Source organism: Lutra lutra, chromosome 3 (genome assembly GCF_902655055.1).
Source record: "Lutra lutra chromosome 3, mLutLut1.2, whole genome shotgun sequence".
NCBI lineage: Eukaryota > Metazoa > Chordata > Mammalia > Carnivora > Mustelidae > Lutra > Lutra lutra.
Genome location: NC_062280.1, coordinates 45,872,576 through 45,891,231, shown reverse-complemented (window position 1 = coordinate 45,891,231; position 18,656 = coordinate 45,872,576).

The following is an 18,656-nucleotide window of genomic DNA, read 5'->3' as shown; positions in this document are numbered from 1 at the left end:
TCCCCAGGCCCACACACCCTGCCCGCCCACGGGGAAGGGAGGCTGCACGAGAGCCTCTGTCTTCTCCCCGTGCCCCCAGCCATCTGAAGCCCTTCCTCTGGAGCTGAGTGCCCTGGGTGCAGCCTCCCAGCTCCTATGCTGAGCCAGATGACCTCAACCTCCGCCTCTGACAACGGAGGCCTCCCCACCCCCTCCTGGTCCGTTCCACCGCCAGACAAGGCCAGCTGGGAGAGGGCCCTGCCTCCTCCACGGAGGGCCCGGGGCCCACGCCCGGAACCCTTCCCAGGCACCCAGGGTGCCGACCAGGCTTGGTGCGGGGGGGCAGGGTCCTTGGGAGCGTCCCTCCAGCCCCACCCCTTCCCAGCGAAATCCCGGATCCCACACTGGGAAGGGGTTCAGGCAGAGACGGCCTTGAACCAGAGTGGCCTTAGCTCCCTAATCTGTAAAAGGAGAGGGTGGGCAGGTGGCCTCTTAAGACCTTAAGAGTCCTTAAGGCAGCACCTGACGTGTGATTAGGACCTGACTTGTCTGCACATTTGAGCAGTCACCAACCCCCCAGAGCAGAAACGGGACACCCGCACTCTTAATTTTCTCCCATAATGCATTCCTAACCTCTGGCCGCAGATAGGCAATTTCAGGTCAAGATCTGAATGAAAATCGGATGCCGGTATTGGAGGGACAGAGCAGCCCACCCGAAGGGTGTGAGCCAGGGGAAACCAGGGGTCCCCCGTCTGGGCAAAGCTCATACAAATTTTTTAAAAATCCCGGACAAGTCATAGAAAGTGAGATACAGTTGTTTGATAAACAGAAAACTAGTAAAACTTGTGAGTAATCTTAAAAGTCACGGACAGAAGCTCTCTTTGGAGGTTGTCTCTATGTCAGCAGCTCAGTCCCTGAGATGCTGGGAATGGTGCGCAGACACCCGGGAGTCACAAAGCCACTGCTGGCAGGAAGGTCACAGCTAGAGACAGACGTGAAAATATTATGAGGAACCTTCCAAGTGTCTGTGCCTCCACCCGCTAATTTCACTTCTGGGAATCTGTCCCAAGGACATAAATCTAATTACAGAAAATGCTTTCTGCACAGAGATACTCGTTTTGGCATTACTCAACGAAAAGTGGGAAACACCTGGAAATATTTAAGAGTTGGGAGCCGGCTGGAGCCTAAGCGCTCATCGATGGCGGCGTGCATCCGGGGTGAGCCGACACTGTGGCCGTGGTGGGGGTGTGGGTGGAGGACAAGGACAAGGGTCCTGGGCAGCAGAGAGGCACCTCTGAAGGGCACATCCAGAGAGGAAGGCAACGGGGTCGCCTACGAGTAATGCTCAGTGGGCACCGCCTTCCTGAGATGAACATGCATTACCCTGAATGAAACTTACGTACCTGAGGAAAGGTGTGCTCTCAAGCTACCTGTCCCAACCTCGGCCCCACGGGACACTTGTCTCAACATAATAGCTTTTCCAAAGATAAAGGTAAAAGGTGATGCTTTCCAGCACATTCCCCTGAGGGCCGGCCCCCAAGCCCGGAAGGGCATCACGGTGCAGGCAGTGCAGGTCGGGGCGGGGGGTAGGGGGGCATGGAGGTGCCCCTTGCCCCAAGTTGGCTGGGCCCATAGGCACTGTCCATGGCGGGGGAAGAGCTGCCCCGTGAAGCTGGTGGCAGAGGTGTCCTTCCAGCTCCCCCGATGCTGTTCTGGAACAGGACCCTCAGCCCAGAGGTTTGGGGGAGATGGCCCGAGTTGCTCCCACCAACCCCCACCTTGCCCCCTAAGCTCCACCCAAGAAAACGCACAGAAAAGTAGAGACATTATGGCTAACATCAGTGTTGTGTCTGTCCCCAATATTTTCTTTGTTCTACCACATCATTGTTTGTGAGCAGCTCAATGTCACTGAAAGAGTTAAAAGCAGCTATCAGGGATGTGCTGCCCTGACCCCCCCACAGCTCGTCCTGCTGACCTGGCTCAGGGCCCCCTCAGCCTGCACCTGGGGACCCTAAGACGGGACTGGGGCCAGGGCTTCCGGCAGCAAGGGTGAGGAGTCCCCGTGGACCGTTGCCCTCGTGGAGACTATGTGGCAGCTCCGCAGCTCCATCTGCACGGCCCAGCCCCTGAGCGCCTCCCCATATAGCCAGGGTCTCAGGCACCCACATTGCCCCGCCCATCATGCATGGTGCCATGAGCTATGAGACAAATTTTAGGAAGGGGTCTATCAACCAGGTATGCCGTGGAATGAGAGAGCAGAAGGACGACCTGTCAGGCTGCGAGGACAGGAGCTCATGCCAGTGGGGGCAGACACAGGTGAGCCCGGGGGTCCCCGGCCGTGTCTCTTGCCACCACTCCCTTCCTCTGCTCGCCTACCTGCTTCTCTCCTGCGAGGCATCCCACTTCCTGACCTGGGCCCAAGGGGCCTTCCCAGACGTGGCCTCTTGCCCAAGTGCCCACTGCCCTCCCCCACACACAAGCTTTGTGCCTCAGAGTTTCTGCCTGGAGAGAACCTGCCAGGGGTCTGCTGAGCAGCCCCCAAGCCTGCTCAGGCCCAGAACACAGGCTCTCATGCCCATGAGCCCCCTTAGAACCTTGGGCACCATGGCAGCAGCTCCAGCTCAGGGGACTTGCTCCGTCTTGAAGGTGGGGTTCCTTGGACCCATGACATGACTGGCTGCCTGGTCTGAGTGGGGTGGGGGCGGGGCACTGGATCCTGGCAGCCAGCCCCTTCCTGCTGAGACAGGCAGAATGGGCCAAAGACAGGCCCCCACCCAAACCTCAGGTACCTATGAGCCTATTTAGAAAAAGAGTCTCTTGGGGCACCTGGGTGGCTCAGCCAGTGAAGCAGCTGCTTTTGATTCAAGTCATGATCCCAGCCCCATGTTGGGCTCCCTGCTCAGTGGAGAGTCTGCTTCTCCCTCTGCCCTTTTCCTCCTTTGTGCTCTGTCTCTCAAATAAATAAATAAAATCTTTAAAAAAGAAGAAGAGAAAGTGTGTCTGTAGGTGTAACTAAGTCAAGGATCCCAAGATGAGATCATTCTGGAATAACCAGGGGAATAACCGACAAGTGATCACAAACCCAGGAACCACTGGAAGCCTGAAGCTGGAAGAGGTGAGGTAGGGTCCTGCCCGGCGCCCAGAGAGAGCGTGGCCCTGCTGGCCACGGAGGGCGCTGGGAGCTGTCACAGACCACTGCGACAGGATGCCAGAGAGGACCCAGAGCAGGGCAGCCTGAGTGACACCAGGATCCAGATGGAGAGCAGCCCCCAGAGCCCCAGTCCCCTTCCTCGTGGCCAGGGTGTTCCCTAGCCCCAGCTCTGGCTGCCTGGGCTGAGGTGGGGGCTTGTGTGGGTCCCGACAGCCATCAGCCATCAGCCATTAGTGCCATCAGCCGCCACCAGGCCAAGAGCCAGGACCTGCCTTCTGATGGAGGGGCGAGCTACCCGGTCGGTCCCCTGAGGAGACCCCAGCCACAGCCCAGCAGCCCCAGGAACCTGAGTCCATGACACCTGCCAACGGCCCTTTGGAGGAGGCTGCCTCTCCTTTGCATTCAGGGCTGTCAGTGGGGAAACCCTTGGAGCTCCCTTTTCTGACATTTGCAGGCTCCCTGTCAGCCGGGCCGGGATGCCAGGTGTGGGACACGCCCTGGCACATCTGTGTCTGTGGGACCATGTCCCTGCCCCCACTGCCTCTCCCCTAGGCTTGGGCATCACAGGAAGTCACAGGCCTCCTGGACTGGGGCTGCTGATGTCCAGCTCTTCCAGATCCCCCAAAAACACTGGCTTGGGGAACAACCTGCTTTTTCAGCCTTGGGGACACAGAGATTAACGTCATTGACTCCAGGCAGCTCTCCTGTCATTAAATATGTCCAGTCCCTTTGACCAAGTGTGCAAGACATTTTCAAACATTGTCAGTTGTCCCTGGTGGATTTGCAAAAGTCACTGCCCACAGCCTATGAGGGGGACAGTCTTCTCCAGGCTTCACCTGGGTTGGGGCATGGGACCTCTGCCTCCCTTACCAGGGCCGAGAGGGCAGTAGAGGGACAGGCTGGATGGCTGGACTCCCCCGCTTCCCAAGGTTCAGGAGACTTCGTCCACCAGAGACGCCCAGTGTCTGGGGGGCAGTGGGGAAGTGGGGACCGGTTGGGAAGCCCCCTACCGGTGGGAGGCCTGCTAGGGAGGCCTGTGCAGCCCCAGTGCCACCTGGTGGTGCTTCCTGGAACTGCAGCCACATCCACACACCTGCCCTGGGTCCCGAGCTGTGATGGGATTAGAGGATGGAGGTTCCTGAAGTGACGCATCTGGAGTCATTCCCCAGGGAAAATGAGAAACTTAAAAAGAAACTCCTCGGGGCGCCTGGGTGGCTCGGTGGGTTAAGGCCTCTGCCTTCGGCTCGGGTCGTGATCCCAGGGTCCTGGGATCGAGCCCCGCATCGGGCTCTCTGCTCAGCAGGGAGCCTGCTTCCTCCTCTCTCTCTGCCTGCTTCTCTGTGTTCTCTGCCTGTCAAATAAATAAATAAAATCTTTAAAAAAAAAAAAAAAAGAAACTCCTCACCGTGGCAGGGAGGCTTACAGCTCTCGGTGGAGTTCTACCGTCCCCTGCTCAGCCGGAAGACCCCAGGGGACACCCAGCACTGCAGGGAGCAGCCCTTCCTTTCCAGGCAGCGAGGACCCCAGGACCGCTCTGCCTTAGGCTGAACTACAGGCCACGCCCTGGCCCCTGTGGTGGCTCTGCTCCCAATGGCTCCACGGTCTGGTGGAACCCCACTGCCCTTCACTGAAGGGTGGGCATGACACTCGGTGGTGCACAGGACAGATGTCAGCAGAAGGGCTCCCGTTCTGCCAGGAATGAGAAGCCAGACACAACAGAACAGAAAAGTAACTTGTCCTACATGCTGGAAGGTGAGGAATGCTGGGGGAGGAAAAGTAGAGCCGGGTATGCTGATTGAGGGCAGGCAGTGGGACAGGCTTCCATTCAGTGGAGAGGGTGGGCCAGTGCAGCAACACAAGGTAGAGGGGCTGGGGTGGGGGCTTCTAGAGAGGGGACTCTGGGGAGGGGGGCATGGGGAGAGGACTCTGGGGAGGGGACCCTGGGAAGAGGACCCCAGGGAGGGGGTCCTGGGAGGGGACCTGGAGGGGGTGCTCTCTGCAGCGGGAGTGGGGGAGTGGGGAGTAGGTCAGGAGGGCAGCTACATGGGTGAAGATTCCAATCTCAGCTGGGGGAATGGAGCTCCACCTGGAGCCCCTATAAGAAGAGGCCTGACCTGAGGTGCAGGGGCGTGCCATGTTTTCTGTGCTGAGAGCAGTGCGGGAAGGGTGGAGCTGAGGCAGTTAGGAGCTGGGTGCAGTCAGGGGACCAGAGATGGAGTGGCCCTGGTGCAGGTGCAGTAGAAGGCAATTATTCACTGTCATAAGATACTTGGGGGCCACAGGAACAAGCCCCATGTGAAAGCCATAGTGCACATGGGACACTTGCTGTGGGCTTACCCTGAAGAATACAAGCTGGACCTAGAAACACAGCCCAGCCCCGTCCTGCTGATGCAGACATGAACAGAGGCTTCAAATCCCACCAATGAGCTGGCTGAGGCGCTTATCCTCATTAGCATATTGCACTGCTGGCGGAGCTCTCCTTATATAAGCAGGGAGACCCTCCCTGCGGGACCCCAGCCTGGTGGGTGCTGTGTCCCCTTCAGCTGGACCTGGAGCCCCAGGAAAGCTTGGTCTGTGCCTCTGAATTAAGGGTCTGGCCTCGTGTCTATTGCTGTCTATCCAAGAACCCGGCTCCAATAATAGTCAGATGCTGGATACGTTTAGAAAATGGTGGCGTGGGGCACCGTGGTGGTGCAGTCCTTTGAGTGTCCAACTCTTAGTTTCAGCTGCAGTCATGGTCTCATGATCAAGAGGTCAAGCCCTGAGTCAGGCTCTGTGTTCAGTGCAGATTCTGCTTGAGGTTCTCTCTCCCTCTCCCTCTACTCCTCCTGCTCATACCCCACCCCAAAATAAATTTTAAAAAAGAAAAAGAAAAAGCATTGGAGTGGGCTTCCTGGTGACTTCAGTGTGGGGCAGGAATGAAAGAGGAGGGGAATGCTGAGGTTCAGGGTGGGGCAGCCATCACTCAGCAGGCCCGGGGGGAAAGCCCTACTTCATATGAGCTGAGTTTTGCCCTATCTGTTAGGTTTCCAGTTGGAGACACTGAGAGACAGACACGGGATACTCAAGCCTAGAGCTCGAGAGGAACCCAAAGAACAAACCCTAGGTGTGATCACAAGGGGGTGAGGATGAATGGAGCTGAGAGGGAGTGACTGGAGAGATGACAGGACCAGGTGGAGATGGGGGACCCACAGGGCCATTTGCACACTGTCAGCAACAACACATTTTCTTTTTCTTTTTTTTTTAAATATTTTATTTATTTATTTGACAGAGAGAGATCACAAGTAGAGAGAGAGGCAGGCAGAGAGAGAGAGAGAGAGAGGGAAGCAGGCTCCCCGCCGAGCAGAGAGCCCGATGCGGGCCTCGATCCCAGGACCCCGAGATCATGACCTGAGCCGAAGGCAGCGGCTTAACCCACTGAGCCACCCAGGCGCCCAGCAACAACACATTTTCGATCGCAGGTCCTTTTGTCTGAACCCCTGTGGTGAGTGAAATGGTGGCCAATGCAAAGACACGTCCATGTTCTCTTCCCTGGAAACTGAATGTGACATTATGTGGAGAAAGAGTCTTTGTTGAGGTCATGAAGTTAAGGATCTTGAGGTGAGATCGTGCTGGATTAGCTAGGTGGACCATAAATCCAATGACAGGTGTCCTTCTAAGAGATCCCAGGGCAGGCACACAGTAGAGAGAAGAGAAAATGGTGTGAAGACAGAGACAGAGACTGTAGTCCCAGGAGGCTGGAAGAGGTGGGCAGGATCCTCCCCTACAGCCTCCAGAGGGACTGTAGCCCTACTGAACCTTGATTTAGGACTTCTGGCTTCCCGAACTGGGAAAGAATAAACTTCTGTTATATGAAACCCCCAAGTCTGCAGTACTTTGCTGTGGTGGCCCCAGAGCACAATATACCCCTCCTCTTACCACGAGGAAACAGAGCTCCCAAGGAGACCCCCAGGCCCACCAACAGCTGGTGGAGAGAAACCAAGTTACTCTCAGACCGCTGATCTGCTGGGGGCTTGACTATCATGGGCAGGGTGTGACCACACCTGGGAAATTTCAGCTTTATAGCTGCAGGTGTCCATTCTAGTCTGTCAGGATCTTTGGGGATTGAATTCCATTTTACAGCTACTACTGTATTTGGGGCTGTATGCACCCAGTTAAAAGACATTTCCCACTCTCCCTTCCAGGTGGCTGTGGCCATGTAACTCAGTTCTGCCAATGATATGTGAGCAGAAGTGAGTGTGGGACTTTTCTTCACAAGGGGGATGTGTCAAGCACAGGTTCATGGAAATTACTTCAGGCATTAAAACAGAAAGGGATTTAGCTGAGATAATAGGATTCAAAACTCACTGAGGGCTGGAGGTGTGACTGCCAGAGCTCCACATTCATCGTTGATTTTGATGCCCCACCAGAAGCCAAGACTGAGATCAGGAGCCCATTGTTGCTAACACCGCTGCCTTGGCCATATTTGTCTTTTACCTGCCAAGCTGGTGTCCAGACACTGAGATATGGACTCTGGCACCAGGACATACACTCTTCCTAACCGTGCTTGCAGTGGCCACATTAACTCATTTCTGCCTTCTAAATCTCACATGAGTCCTTACAAGTCAGCTCAACCTAGATTGCATCCAGAATAGCAGGTGCAAGGAAACCTGGGGAGTGTGGTTTTCCAGGGCATGACAGTAACTCTGAGATAAATGCAGTTTGGCCTTGCAATGAAATAGAGGCTTAGTTCCCTGGGAGGGTAACTCACAAAGAAGAGGGAGAGGAAAAGACACAAATCCACATGGGAAGAACCTCCTCCCAAGGGAGGGCATGAATGTGATTGCTATAGATGATGATGGGTCAGCCCTATTAGGACATCACTACAGGGGGCAGTGAATGTCACCTTCTGCGGCCTGGGAATCAGAGAGCTTGTTGGATGTGAAGGCAGTTCCCCCCAGCCCCCTGCTGGCAGTCAGGAGGGAAGTCAGTAGGACTGGGGTAGAGTTCCACAGATCCAGCTGCGTGAGCAAGGCAGGGGGTGTCAGTTTCCTTGACTTGTTCCTCTTGCTCTTTTCAGGACTCCCTGCCTCCCAGTTTAGAGTGGCTTGGAAAGTACTTGCTCCATTTCTCTCTTAAATTTCCCCACATTTTCATAAATTTTGTCCATCCTTTCTTCTATTTTTATTTAATGTAGTTATACTAAAGCCCTTGTCTAAAGTCTATCATTGATTTTAGATTATCCAAGGGTCTGCTTCTATTGACTATTTTTTCTCTTGAATGTGAGATCCATTTGCCTGTTTATCTGTTTTGTAAGTTTTGATAACATATGGGCATTGTATGTAAAAGAACTACAGAGTCTGAGGCCAACATTATTTTTATGCTGAGAGGGTACTCCCTTTGCTCTGCTCACCATATTCATTTAAGAATCAAGCTAGGTCTGGGCTTACTGATAGCCCTACTTAGTGTTGGCTTACCTCTTGTTGCAGTGTTTTGAGGGGAAGACACTGGAAAGGTGGCATGAATAGAGATAGCATGGAAGCCTGCACCCTCTCCACCGTACCTTGTCCCATGCATCTCTTCCCTCTGGATCCTTTATTGTATCCTTTTATAATACACACAGATATTTCCCTGAGTTGTGTGAGCCATTCTAGCAAATTACCAAACCTGAGGAGGAAGCCAGTCAGGAGCACAGGTGACAACCTGGACTTGCCATTAGCATCTGAAGGGGAGGGGTCCATCTCGTGGGACTGATTCCTTAACCTGTGGGGTCAGTACTGACTCATTAGTGTCAGAATTGAATTGAGTTGTAGAACCCCCTGCTGGTGTCACAGAATTGCTTGATGTGGGGAAAACTGACACATCTTGTCACAAAAGTGTCTGTGTGAGTGTGTAAAGGGAAACGGTGAGTCTTTCCAAGGCAGTAATACATCGCATTAACCACACATAAAGGGGAATAAAGGGGAAAAACCACACAGTCATCTCAATAGACACAGACATAAAAAATAGACACAGACACCCATTCATGATTTTTTTTAAAGATTTTATTTATTTATTTGTCAGAGAGAGAGAGAGACTACACACAAGCAGGCTGAGTGGCAGGCAGAGGCAGAGAGAGAAGCAGGCTCCCCACTGAGCAAGGAGCCCAATGCAGGACTTGATCCCAGGACCCTGGGATCATGACCTGAGCCAAAGGCAGTGGCTTAACCAATGATCCACCCAGATGTCCCCCCAATTTGTGATTTTTAAAAATCTCAGCAAATTAGGATAAAAATGGAATTTCCTATTCTTATAAATGCCACTAAAAATCCTACAGCTAAGACCACACTTAATGGTGGCAAACTGAACACTTTGTGTGCAGGATTGGGAAAAGGCAAGGACGTCCATTCTCTCCATGTTTATTTAACATTGACTAGAGGTCCTCACTAATGAAATAAGGCTAGAAAAGTTTAAAGCGTCTAGTTTGGAAGACAAAAAGTCAAACTATTACTGCTATTATTCAAACTGACTTAGTAGAATATCCTGATGAATGCACAGAAACTGGTAAATCTAATAAATGAATTCAGCAAGGTTACCGGACACAAGAAAAACACAGAAAAATCATTTGTGTTTCTATATCTTAGCAGCAAACTATCAGAAAATAGCACTGAAACAATCCCATTCACAATTGCTTCAAAAAAGAATAGAAACACTTAGGAATAAATCCAACAAAGGAGATACAAAGACTTGTACATTATAAGCTATAAAACATTGCCAAGAGAAATTAAAGAAGATCTAGATAATTGGAAAAACATTCCATGTATATGGATTGGAAAACTCAATAACCTCAAGATCATAATTCTCCCTAAATTGATTTAAAGAGTCAATGAAATCCTATAAAGATCCCAGCAGGACTTTTTTCTTTTTTAGAAATTGGCAAATGGACTGTAAAATTTATTTGAAAATGCAAGGGACTGCAAATGACTGAAACAGTTCTGAAAAAGAACAACAGAGGGACTTAGGCTGTTCCTCTAAAGTTACACTAACCATGACTCTATGGCTATTGGCACAGGGTAGACATAGAGATCACTGAAATAAAAATTAAGAGTTTGTAAGTAAATATTTACATTTATGCTCACCTGATCTTCAACAGAGATGACAAGGAAATGCAATAGGGAAAAGAGAATTTTTAATAAATGGTGCTAGGACCTTTGTCTATCTAAAGCTTTACCTCATACACAAAAATTAACTCCAAGTCTCTCATAGACCTAACTTAAAACTCTGAGAAGAAAACGCAGAAGAAAATCTTGGGGAGCTTGACTTAGGCAAAGAGTTCTTAGTTTTGACACTGAAAGCATGATCCATAAAAGTAAGAACATGATAAATTGAACTTCATCAAACTTTTCCCGGTCACAGGGCATCATTAAGAAAATGAAAAGACTATAAATAAAAAAAAAAAAAGAAAATGAAAAGACAAGCCACGGACTGGGAAAATGTATTTACAAATGATCTATCTGGTAAAGGACTTGAATCCAGGATATAGAAAGAGTTTTTATAACTCAATACAAAGATACTCCAATTTTAAATGGGCAAAAGATATAAACAGCTATTTTACCAAAGATGTACAAAATAAGAACATGAAAAGGTATTCAGTATCATTAGTCATTAAGGTTAACACCATTGAAACCACAATGGGAGACCACATCCACATCAGGGCTCTCATCAAGGAGATCGGTCACCGTTAAGTGACAATGAAGACCCTCAGCCATTGCTAGTGGGAATGTCCTGTGGTGCTGCAACTTGGCAGCTGAGAGTGCAAAATGGTGGAGCCACTTTGGAAAATAATTTGGCAGTTCTTGAAAATGTTAAGTATGATGTTACACATGACCTAGCAATTCCACTCTAAGTGCATATGTGTTCTGGTCTGACTGTGTATGTCCTGCCCAAATTTCTATGTTGAACTCCTAACCCCCAAGGTGATGGCACCAGAAGGTGGGGCCTGTCGTCCCCTCAAGGATGGGATTAGTGCTCCTGGGATCGCTCTTGTGATAGGGACCCATGGTTGATCCCTCACCCCTTCCTTCATGTGAGGCCACAGCGAGTAGATTGTCACCTATGAACCAGGAAGCTGGTCCCCACCAGAAACCACATTTGCTGGCAGTCTCGTCTCTCGCTCCTGGCCTCCAGAACTTCAAGGAATAAATGTTTGTTGTTTATAAGCTGCTCAGTCTGTGGAACTTGTTGTAGAACCTGAACTGGCTAACAAGATACCCAAGAGAAAGGAAAACACAATGTCAGGCAGAACACAGAGGGGGATGCTCGGATGGGCTTTTCCCTAGGAGGCTGAAAACAACCCAAATATTGGCAAAATGGTGCCCAGACAAAAACACTGTGGGAGGGCCCTACTGTGGGGTATTATTCGGGGTAATAGGAGCAAAGCACGGCCACATGCGACAATGTAGATGCACGTTAGCCACATCATGCTTTGTGAAGAAAGTCCAGTGTGGACGACTCCGTGTGGTTCCATTCACAGAGAATGGGCAGAAATGGCAAATCTACGGTGACAGAAAGCAGATCAGTTGTTGCTTTGGGCTGCGTGTGTGGGAGCAGGGATTGGCCGCAGACGGGCATGAGGGAACTTTTCAGTTTGGGGTGATGAAAATGCTTGAGAAATCATCGAAAATCAGAGCGTGGGGATGGTTGCCCAATTGTACAGATGCACCGAAAATCATCAAATTGTATACTCACAATGGTACGTAAATCGTGCCTCCGTGTAAACTGTGTTATAGAAGAAAACGTCTCTTGGGGGGACGCCTGGGTGGCTCAGTCCTTAAAGCGTCGGATTCTTGATTTTGGCTTAGGTCATGATCTCAGGGTTGTGAGATCGAGCCCCACATCAGGCTCCAGGCTTAGTGGAGAGTCTGCTTGGGGTTCTCTCTCTCCCTCCCCCACCCCTTCCCCTGCCCTTCCCCCAGGAGCCTCTGCTGAAGGGGAGACATCCTCCAGCACCCGTGGGAGCTGCCCTGTACCTTGGCTGCAGATCCAGCACTGTTCCACGTGGAGAACATGTTGGAGAGCTCGCCATGGGCCAGCACACTTCCGGGCACTGTTCAGTGCCTGCCCATCTGTCCCAGTGCTGGCCCTGCAGGCGGGCAGGCCTGTCACCACCCCCACCTCACCAGTGGGACTCTGGAAACACAATCCCTTGATGGGAACCTGTGCTCCATGGGACCCCCTCAGCAGCTGGGAACAGGGGTGAACTCATGGATAAGGCCATCATGTTCTGGAAAAATGACTTTTGGGAGACATCAACAAAGGGGTTACGTATTGGTTAACCAAATACTTCCCTGCACAGAATGGTGTCTCTGCCCCTGCACCTGCCATTCCAGATCTCTTGTGATCTGCACCTTCCACAGCCCAGGTGGGCTGAGAGGTCAGCTCTCAGCTCATGTCTGCTCAGGATAGCCTTGGGGAAGAGGGTCATGGCACACCTCTTTGAACATCCGACTTTGATGACTGCACTTTGGGTTTCAAATCCTAGGTGTACAGTGCTTCCTTAGGAGTCTGGAGCTCTGTCCTTTAACTATGGCTGGGGACCCTGTGCACGTGTGGGTAGTGCCCTGTCCCTGTCGGACGCTATCCATACTTCCGTCAACAGTTTATTGACGTGCCTGCCATTCTCCAGAAACAGATACCAGTTTCCTTCCCACGTCTCACCAGCTGTTCACATTTTTAAAGCCCACGTTAAAAATGTATTGATTCTGACTTTCAGTGGCATTTTCTGTGTCCCTTACAGCTGCCACTGGCCACATGTGGCTGTTTAAATCCATTCCCAATGAATGAAAGTGAATGAAGTGAAAGACCCAGTTCCTTGGTCACACCAGCTACACTCCTATGCACAACAGCCATGTGTGGCTAGTGGCTACCATCCGGATGGCTCAGAGACAGGACACCCGCTGAGGGGTCTGTGGGGCCGTGTTGCTGGAGGCTCATTGGCTCTGTGTTCATGGGCGCCCTGCACACAGGCTTCCCCTCCAAGGGCTAGCCCATTTCTCTCTTTAGGATGGTGAGTGAGGGGCATGCAGAGCAGGTCCTTATGTGTGATTCCTAAAGGAAGGGATGGCTGGAGAGGGGTTGCAGGTTTCTGAGGTGGGCGGGAGGGCTCCATGCGCCCGTGACTTGCTGCCACGTCCTGGGAGAAGGCTGGAGATGGATGGCTGATGGGAGAGCCTCATCTGCTGTTTCTGAGGGCCCGCCTGCTGCCATCCTGGTGGGCTCTGCTACATGCTCTGGACCCCAGAACATACTACCTGGACTGTGGTGGTCCCGAGTCCTGAGGACCACCTTCTGAGGCCCCAGGCCAGCAACTCTGACATGTGACCCCATCACTCAGCTCACAGTGAGGCACTGTCTTGGGAATTTGGCAATTGGAAACCCAGAGCTGAGTCAGCCACGGGGAAAGCTTTGCTGAGAGATCATGAGGCTGTCTTGAAGCTGGGAGTCTTCTGGGGGCACTGGGCAGGGTGAGGTAATGAGGAGGGATGGGGGGAGGAGAGAAACAGCAGAGTCAGGAAACCAGGAGAAGGGGACTGAGGCTGGCTTCCCTGGGCCCCCACGCTCAAGGCTGTGCCCCTGAGCTAGCCTGACCACGGCCCTGTCCTGGCCCTTCCCCTCTTTGCAGAAACATCTGGTTCTGATTGTGTCATCCGAGAATATAAAAGCTCTCCTGGGCCGAGGAGTGGAAGAGCGCGGCGTCCCTGCATCCCCACCCCACGGGAGCGGGCCTTCCAAGGCTGTGGAGGGCCACCTGCAGGGACCCACCGTGCCAGGCTCCCTGCTCGGCAGGACCTCACCCAGTGTGGGGCCGCCCAAGGCTGAACAGTGTGCATGCACAAGCCTGAGAAACAGAAATGCTGGTTTGCACCAGAAGCCGGGATGCTGTGCTGACACATTGGACAGTGGCCAAGGGCTGGGAGGGCAACTCTTGCAGACACAGGAGCCTGGAAATGCCTGTGACTCCACCAGTTTTGTTAGCTATGGGGAGAATATTCTGTTCTCACCCTTGCGGAGGGCCGTCCTGGAAATCCTGGATCTTCGGCGCTGGCATCCCCACCCGTGTGTGCCACCTGGGTTTGCCCAGAGCCCCTGCGGTCCCCGCAGTCCCACAGCCCAGCATGCCAGCCCCTCGTGCAGCCATCATCGATGGGGAAAGACACTGGCTCGGGTAGCTCAGGACAGGTCTCTCTTTTTCTCTGGTTTTTTTTTTTTTTTTTTTTTTTTTTTTTTTTTTTTTTGTCGTCTAAGCCCTTTGTTGGTTTTTTCCCTTATTTTTCCTAATGTACAAATCCTGCCAGTATTTCAAAACATGGGACCCTGACTCAGATCCCAGCTCTCCCCAAGGCTCCTGCCAAGTGGAGCTGTGTGTCCTGGGAGGAATAAAAATGACAGGGTGCCGGCAGGGAGGGGGCGTCCGAGGTCCGTCATCCTGCTCCTGCTCCCATTGGGACAGCCTCCGGGGACAGACCCCCAGGAAGGCACCTCCTGTGCAGACTGACTGAAAAGACATGTGTGTCCTCATCGCTGGAAGTTGTCCGGAGGAATTTTTTCTTTCATCGTATGCTTGGCTGTATATTTTCTTTTCCTATCACCAGGGCTGAACTGAGCTGACATTTGCTTTACACCATTGGACTCAGCGCAGAGGAATCTTAGGCTGTGGGGGAGCGGGGGGCTGGGGGCTGGCCACCTGGGGCTTTGGCTGCACGCAAGGAGCGCACCTCGCAGTGATGCTCAGGGCTGCACTGACGGGAACAGGACAGGGACCAACCATGGGGCACCCAAACGGAGCCACGTTGGCTCTGGCATGCCCATGACCTACAGGCTTGCCCTGGCTGTGGGCTGGCCTCGCTCTGGAAATTACAGTCCGGAAGGGCTACCAGACCTTACTGGAATGACAGGGGACCCACCTGTCTTGCTGACAAGGCCTTAAGGCAGATCCTCCTTCACCAGAGACCCTAACCCACTCTGTGGCTCCAAGCTCAGGGGTGTGCTTGCCGCCCCGGGGGCAAAGCCGTGGGTGGTTGGGGTGGGAAGGAGGGGGGACTCAGGGGGCCAGTGGAGGCCCTGGGAGCACGAGGGAGATGGGGGTCTCCCCTCGTCCCCCCGGACAGCAGCAGGCCACCTGCGGGGCTCACACACTTTTATTTATGAGGCTTCCGTGGGCTTGCCAGAGCGGGAGGTGCTCCCAGGGTCTGACCCCTGCCCAGCTCTGAGCGTGCTGGAGGGATAGCCCCGGCCACAGCTGCAGCCACCCACGGAGGAGGCCATGTCCAAATGCTGGGGGAGGCGAGCTTGGTAAAGGGGAACGCATACTTCTGTCCTAAAATAGATTTTATCTGAAAAAGAAAACAGATGGAGATGGAGATGATGTTTTTTTTTTCTTTCATGAAAAGCACAGGAAGCTGCACAAAGCTGAAGGGGTGCACCTCCCCCACCTCTCCCGCGAGCTCAGACTCCAGAGGGCCTGGTGGGCACTGTGGGGCTCTGTGCACTGGCTGTGCTCCTGAGCAGATCTGGGCAACCCTCCCGGGCAGGTGGCATGGCCAGGGCGCCAGCCGGTGAGGGGTCTTCGGCTGCAGGCAGTGCTCTGGGGATCTGGTGGCCATGCTTGCTGGGGCCAGGGGCCCGGGCGGGGGTGGGGGGCGACAGTGACCGGCATCCAGGCCTCAAGAAGGCAGACCCTGGGTTCTGCCATGGGGGGCGCCGGACGACATGGGTAGAGGGAGACTTCCGTGGTAGGATGGGGAATGAGTTTCCCGGCTGCCTTTCCCAACCGACCGTGGTTCCTGCTCAGGAAAGCCCGCAGGTGTTAGCAGGTCCCTATCGAGATGAGTGTTAACTGATTGAGCAAGTCCCTCCTGACTCAGTTCGTCATCACATGACTCACCGTGCGACCATCAAGGGAGAAAAGTCATTACATTTCTCAGCAAAACGGCTCCGTGTATGTGTTAGACCACCTGTATTTATCTGGGATGATCACAAGTGTGGATCCTAACTCTGAAGATAGGATTTTATGACCCCTAATCCTTGTCCTGGAGAGAGTGCAGATTTCTGCTGAAGCTCAGGACGGGTGCCCTCTGAGCATCGAACCCCATGGGCGTGGGTGTGGGCGCGGGGGGGGGGGCGGTCACAGGTGCGTCTGCAGGGGTGGAGCGGGAGCCAGGGCTCTCACACTCTCACATGCACACATTCGCATGCACACACATGCCCCAAAGGTCGGGGTGATCTTGAGAAATTCTCCGTCCTTTCAAAAACTTGGCATCGGACAAGATCAGGTGCTTTCGGGCCAACTGAAGAATTATTGAGCATTACATCTGAAACTCATGATGTACCTATGTTGGCTAATTGAATTTAAATTAAAAAAATTAAAAATAAATTAAAAATAAATAAAAATAAAATAAACATAAAAAGCTTTACCTCGGGGTGGGAGGAAACCGATTCCCAAACAAAACACAGCAACGTGGCCACCGTGAAGCTTCAGGTAATTGCAGTTCACCCCTGTGTGCCACATGCTTTCATTTCAGATGCTGAGACCACAGAGCAGCCCATGTGTCTGGACGGCGGCCACATTCCACTGCCGGGTCATGCGGGGCCTGAGCCAGCGACAGAGACAGAAGTATTCCTCCACATGGACACCCCATAGGTGTACAAAGCCTGCAGACATGTGGTTGTACTTGGTCTGGGTTTGGTCGGACCCTAAGCCTGAGCAACCAATTGAGCTCCTATGCCAAGGGCAGAATGTTCCTGAGTGTCCTTCCCGTCTGACACAGTCTGATCGCTGCTCTGGGAACAATGAAGTCATGACCACCCTTGAAATAAGGGGTGCTCAGAAAGGACCCTGCTCCTACCCAGCTGAGAATGCCCTTGTTCTGGAATTGGCTTCCCTGACGGGGGAGGAAAGCCCAGGGAGCTGCAGAGTCCTGAGAGATGGCCTGGCCTCCCGCCCCGGACTCTCCTGCACCCCCAGCCAACATCATGGATATTCTGAGTGAAATTGTGGCCAAGCGGGCAGAAGAGGAAATGATGAAGACAAGACTCACAGTAGAATCTGAAATGGTCACCGTGTGGCCCTGCTCAGTTGCTGGGGATGGGGGAGGCTCTGAGCGTCCTAGCAGTCAGAGAAAAGGGGAAAACTAGCTTTTTGTTCATTTCCCTAGAGCCTCCAGGATGACCCATGGGATACTTGGGGTCTTTGTTCATTGTTCTTAGGTTTGGGGTATGAAACACAGAACAGGAAAAGGAAGGAAACTACTGGACTTGGTACACAACTAACTCATCTGGGAAAAGGATGGCATTTTGTACTTGACTCAGACCCCACAGAGTCAAGGCACAAACAGGAAGTGAGTCAAAGATGTTTCTGGAAGTAATTCTCTTCTCTCTGTCTCCTCTATCAGGCCCTCATCCATGCTGGCAGAGTCCTAACAGGCCTTCCCCCATGTGCTCGTGCCCCTCCAGTGCCCCTCCAGTGCCCCATGGGAACACGGGTTCCCCAAACAGTGCACGGCTCCCGCCTGTGAGTCTGAGTTCCCACCCTGTCCGGAAGTGCCCACGACCCGTCCAAGAGAGTGAGCCCACGTGTGTTAATCTTGTGTGTTTTCTTGTTGTGACTGTCTGTCTTGGCCACACAACCTCCTTGGGGCCAGATCTGGTCCCTGCTGTTTCCCAGACTCTCGACGGCACCCACACAGGTGCTGGGTCCCATCATCCTAAGTCACTGCCGACAGCCGATGGGATCCAGCCTGACCATCACTTCTGGCCCAGACAGCACAGATGGGGAGCAGGGACCGGGGAGCAGGGACTCAGCCCAGCTCATGAACTGGAGGGGAGGCTGGAAGTGGATGTGTTCATCTTGCTGGACCCTCGGACCGCCCCGGGGCGGACAGCAGGTGCACTCGGACCTTTCTCCGTGACCTCATCTGCCACGGATGCTGGATTGATTGGAAAGTGCTGATGTTCCAACAATGCTTCTGGCAAAGTCTGCAATGACGTTGACCTTGAACTACAAATGGTAGGATTTCAGACATTTCTCCTTCCTAAGCTTGACGGCTTTTGATATGTGTGACACAAGCCTGTGAAGCCAGACGCAATGTTATTCAGACTATTTTCGAGCGAGAGAGAAGAAACTCAAGAACCGGGGCCTGTCCCCAAGGTCTGGGGGCTCTGCGGGCTCCCCCTCCCGGCTCGCCCCTCACATGCAGCCTGAGGCAGGCAGGCAGGAAGCTGTCGCTTCTGTGATGGAGACCTGAGTCCGGGGGTTCCGACTCTGTGACATGTGAGTCACGGGCCCAGGCCGTGAGCTGAGCGGACTCCTCCACACCCACATATCCCTGCAGCCCATCTGTTCTCTCTACGTCTTTGTATTCAGAAATCACTCTAGGGAATGGTCATAACCTTGTCAAAAATCCAGCCATCCACTGCAGGGACACACCTCGGGGTGGAAAAGCTGTATCAGGGCATGGACAACTGGGTCCTAGACTGAGATAGGAGGAGATGCGTCCCCTGGATTGAGGGA